General features: G+C 37.3%; 1 protein-coding gene across 1 annotated transcript in view; it reads right to left on the reverse strand.

Annotated features, from left to right (window-relative positions):
* NAV3 (neuron navigator 3) overlaps nucleotides 1-5,759 on the reverse strand; it is a gene marked incomplete at both ends in the record, with an annotated part of 180,489 nt that overhangs the window by 57,955 nt on the left and 116,775 nt on the right. The window lies entirely within an intron of this gene.

A 5,759-nucleotide genomic window follows, 5' to 3' on the forward strand; every position in this document is an offset into this window, starting at 1 on the left:
CCAAAAGTTTCATTTTCCTTTCATCAGCCTTTGTCTAGTGGGTGCAATGTCATCAAAACAGGATTCTCTGACAATACAGTCACCAGAATTGACAGAGAACATGTTCTCTAAAGGAACACAGGCTGTCATACCTTCTGCTTGGGGAGACTGAGGCAGAGGATGCAAATGAAAGAAAGGCTACTTCTAGAGAAGTGTCATTTACCTACTCTGATAAAAACCTTGGGTTTGCACAGAAGGGAGGCTGATCTGTGTTTCTCAGACCTTTCTCTACACAGTTGTTCTCTATGGTGTTACATTGTGACTCTTAGCTTATTGCCATATTCAGCAGTATACTCCCACTTTTGCTGCATATCCACCTGTTAATCTTATTTTGGATTCTTCCCAGGCAACAGAGTTTGAAAAACACTCACTTTATTATTTGCAGTGGGATTCAACTCCTATAGTTCCAGCTATATAGAAGTTAGGTATCTCATTTAAGCTACCTATCTAGGTGTCCTCTGTAAGCAGTACAAAGAAGCAGGCTCCTCTAGGAGGCAACTCATCCTGGCTGAAAATGTCTCAGGCTTGTGGGATGAACTGTCCACCGGAAGTGCCTTGTTGGAGAGACTTTTTTCACTTGTTCACTTCTTCATGTAAGGCTTTAGAAATCAGTAACAGCAGTGATAGTGAGCTGCACGGCACAAAATGTGTACCAATGCACCATAAAGTTCAGTGCACAAGTCTTGTATCACAGCAACTGCAGCAAGTATTGCCTTTGTTTTGTGAAAGGTAGAAAATCACATTAGTAAGCCAGCTCAGTGACAAGATAAACATATTTCAGAGGGCAGGAGTTTATCACAGTGCTGCACTTTCCACCTTTGAGTACAATGACCGCAAATAAATTTGACTTCTGCAACGTTGCCAGGTAATACACTTGCGTGACTTAATAATAAAATTTAATATCTAAGCAATTATAATATTACATTATGAATGCCCACATTCAACTAAAAACAATCTCTAGAGCACTACTAATTTTTATTTTCTGTATTTTTCACTGGTGAGTGTTATAAGGAATTTCATTGATGCTAAAAGCCATTATTCAATTGCTATGTGCCACATGGGAATATACTTTGTATAATAGTGTTAAGATTGAGAATCTTAAATGTGAATAAAAACATAAATAATATTAAACATGGTAAGGTTTTAGAAAAGATAATATGCCCTCATTAAAATATATTTTTAAAAATGAAAAAAAAAAATCGTAAGCCAAATCCAAATTGAGATCTATTGAGTTTAAGGAACATGAACTTTCCATGTATGCCATTCATGTTGGTTAATACTTGACCATCAGTTTTCTGAGTCTACCCTCAGAAGAGCCTCGGGACCAAGATCAAGGCTTAATTTTGTTTCTCCATGTTTGTTTGTTATTTTATTTTACTTTAATATTTGTTAAATCATTTCATGGTCATTTTTCTCTGTAAGAAGATTCACATTTTCTAAATTCTGCAATAGTTCACCTGATTCACAGAACATAAACATGCTCTTTACAGCTGAAGTTTTCAGGCAAAAATGACTATGATCATGTTTCCTTTCTCTGTGGTGTTTCACACTCATCATACCTCACTCACCAGTGGATTAATAATGGGTTCTGGGAACACTCATGGCCATCTTGTAAGATATATAAAAGATTATTTTGACACCTCCACTACTGACCTTTCAGAGTCATCTCTGTAATTTGTCTGGAATTTTTTTACTCTTATGAGTACTCAAGATGTTTTCTAAATCTGGGAGCTTTCACACCCCCAAATTTCTGCTAATATTCAGTACGCTTGTAAGAAACCAGGAATATTCAAAACCTCTTTCTTTCCTGTATGGTAATTTTCTAAGGACTAATAGAAAAATGATTCTTACTTGATGGAATGTCTTGTACCAACCTTTTGAAAATACATAGTAAAATTTGAAAACTCCAACAAAACAGCCACAAAACTCCAACAAATCAGCCACACTTTTAGCAATGAAGATCAATGTTCTGTGCTTATTTTAGTGCCTTGTCCAGAGTTGTTTTAACTTGTTCATGCAGCTAAATCTTTTATCTTTCAGCACTTACTGTTTCCACCTTTGCAGCCCTCTTTCCCCATGACTAGCTAGTATAGTTGTTATCAGATGAGTCAGTATAATTTTTGGATAATAAAGATGCCTTATTTATAATTTGGAAAAAAATATTGATGATTCATCCTTTATACTAGCAAATATATGACAAATCTGGTAAAATTAGATGTGCATCACCTTGAAATTGAAAACCTATTATTGGTAGCCTGCAGCAAATTCTCACTCTAATTTTTGTTTCTCCTACACCTTATGAAAACAATATTCATTGTCAAACTGTACCTAAGGGACTTAATATAGGTTTTAATATACTGGCTAAGATTAATCTTTCATTTTCATTTTATCTTTCACTTACTTTTCTCTTTTTTTTTTCATTAATCCTACAGAGTTTATGACAAGTTTAAAAGAAAATGTCAGCAAATGCAGTTCAGCTATCTAGGAGAGTGAGGCTAAGAGAAAAATAACTTGTTTTGCCAAGTTCTGGCAATCTGTTCTACGAGAAACCCCTGGATCCCAAGAAGAACTTGAGAAGAACCTTGAAATTTAGCACTGTAATCTACATATTACAGATGTGCATCTTGTTGTTTCTAAAAGAAGTCCCCTCAAATCTGGATAATTTATAGGTATCTTCAAAAATGCTGTTTGCACATGCCTGGCAGTGCCTTCTTATTTTTTTTTCCCCAGCTAACTGGCCAAAGGTTCCTCCCTATGCAGCAGCTCAGCACAGTCGGCTGTGTGCTGCCTACTTCTGGGTTGAAATCAGCAAACAGAGAGCAAGCAAACAGCCCAGCAGTCACTACTCTCATTGTGAATGTACATAACAACACAGTTTTTGATAACACAGCCACATATTAATTTTCCTCTAGAAACGCTTCATTAATTTAATGCTTACAAGAGGTCTGCTCTAGGGATGAATCTGAATTTTGCATTAAAGCAAGCCACCTTCTGTCATTTTTCAAATAAGTTGAAAGTTTTCTGTAACAATAGAGACTATGTGAAGCATGATTGAAGCCCCTGGTGTACCAGACTCCCTGCAACCTACAAGACATTAGGTGACTGCTTTAACCAATATTTTTAACAAGTCGGACACCAATAAAGTGCTTCTAATTTTCCTTAGAGCTTAGCATCTGACTTGCAAAGACGTAATGCATGCAAATGTGTGCTTTGAACCTATAGTATGCTGCAGGGGTATCTTAAAATTTAGGTTACCAGCAACTCAAACTGCGTGTCAAAAAACAGCAGCTATATTTGGCATTTCTATTGCTCTACCTCAGCTTTCCATCTGTAAAATGGAAACAATGCATGCAAAAATGATAACTGATAACTGTGGATACTCAGACACTACACTAAAAAGCACCTTAAAAGAGCCCTTTACTTTCTCTTTAGAAAAATGTTCAAATAGTGTATGATAATAAAATAAGAGCAACATGAGGAGGAGCACAGAACACATAAAATGCTAAACTTTGTCAAAACTGAACACGCTCAGTTTACACATTATATAAAATAAGGACTCTAGAGTCTGGGGGAAGCTGTTGACCAAACCATGATTGCCTGAAAATGCATGTACATAAGAAAACTCAACTAAGGTTACACAGGCTCCCTCACCTTGAGAGCTAGAAAAACTAGAGCTAGAAAAAATAAGCTAAAAAGCTTTTTTTAAAAAGCTAGATTCCCTTTTCACAAGGAGCCACATGGAAAAGACACGGGGTAATGGACACAAGTTGCTTCTGGAGAGATTCTGACTGAACTCCAGAAGAAATTTTTTTCTAACCTCCCAGGGGAAGTGGTGAATTCCCCTACATTAGTGCGTTTTAAGAGTCAGCTTGACAGTGTGCTGACTCATCTCATATAAACCTTAAAAGGTTGGATTAGATGATCCTTGTGGTCCTTTCCAACCTGGTATTCTATGATTTTATGATTCTATGCAAAAGCATGCCCAACCATGTGACAGGCACCTTTCATGTTCAGCTAGATTTATGGCCACTGTGCTACAGTCTTTATTCAGAAACACACCTCACGCTCTTTGAGTTTCCCCAGGCTCTTTGCAGTAACATTACCAATATTTTTTTCTGCTCAGGGGATCTGTATTTTTCTTTGATGCAGTAGGTGTGCCTATGAGATTATTTGCACTAGCTAAAACTCATCCTCTAATTCTAACCTGCATCTTACAAAACTGAAGAGTTCTTGCCCATTTTGAAGCAAGAAATAACACTTCTGCTGGAAAATACAATCACTTCCACATTGTCCCTAATTGTCAAAGGTGGCTATGAGCATTGTACAAATTTTAGTGCTCTACGAATTGTTCCAGATGCTTCAAATGAAGTTCGAACTGCTTGATCATATAAAATACTCCATGAAGTTGAGGTATCCACCACTTGTTATCTACACAATTGGTTTGTCTCCACTATCACTCTTTGTCTTGTTTTCACTAGTGTGCAGTACTGAAAAGATCTCTCCACAATAATCCTCTCATTGACCTTCCTTCTGCATAGTTCTAGAAATAGCAAGGTGTCTAAAGTCAAAATACCCAGTGCTTAAATTCAACGTGTAGAGCTGAACAGAGATTATAAATGTATTCCCACAAGTATTCCCTCAAATGGAACGATAAATTACACTCAGATGTGCTCATGACACTTTTGTGTTTGCTTTCCACAAGTATTTTTTTAAGTGAAAAAAAAATCCAATTCTGACTTTGCATGCTGAAGTATATGAGCCAAATGAGGAATATCTCATATGGGATGAGACATTATTTCACACAGCAAATGGGCAAGCAACACAGTGTGAGGGCAAAGATGCAATGAAACAAGACAGATAAATACTTGATCTTACCCTACATAATGAAGACCTGCAGAAATATGCAACAAATTTTTCTAGATGTTTTGTGTGATGGCTGAAAATACAAAATGGACTGCACTGGGAGAGCAGTGAATGCTGGAGGTGCATGACAAGAGGAAGCAGTACTAACAATATGTGTTAGCTCCATGGATACCTAAAATATTCTCATTTCACAGTACTTACTTCAGAAAATCCAAGCAGTCTCTAATTGCAGACAAGACATGGCAGAGCACCCAACCACAGTGATTGCTCCTTCCACTCTTCCCGTTTCTATTTTCAGCAGTTTCTTACAAGCCCTTAAACTTGCCAGCTCAGTGAAGTCCACCATACTGATAAGCTGGGTCACTGCCTGGAATTTGCTTCAACTTTGGTGTACTTCATTAATTTTTGAGAGTGCCTCCAGCCAAAGTGGCCTAAGTATGCAAATGAAAAAGCTTTTCACAAGCAGATCATAAGACATATGAATGCAGCAAGGCTCTAATCAATGTACTATCGAGTCTGCTGGAAAAGTATGATTGTTTCAACACATCCAGCCCTTGGCACAGTTTGCCAAGTTGCTGGCCTTCTTTTCTTTGGGTCATTACTGATTTTTGCAAGCAGAAGCAGGAACTGCAGCTTGCAGAACACAACTCTAGAAAACAAAACTAAAAGCTTTCCTCTTAAAGCAGTCATTTAATCAGAATAACTGTTCTATCTAGGGAGCTTTGTAGCTCTAAATGAAAAAAGCACTTTATTTGTCACGTTTTGTACTTCACATGAAACGCTTTAGACCACAGTAGTAGACCTACAGTCTTTGTGTGTCTTGCTTAGGAATGAGAAATCCTCAGTCACATTCCTGC

This window comes from Mesitornis unicolor, unplaced genomic scaffold, assembly GCF_000695765.1.
Source record: "Mesitornis unicolor isolate BGI_N332 unplaced genomic scaffold, ASM69576v1 scaffold2241, whole genome shotgun sequence".
In the NCBI taxonomy this organism is placed as follows: Eukaryota; Metazoa; Chordata; class Aves; order Mesitornithiformes; family Mesitornithidae; genus Mesitornis; species Mesitornis unicolor.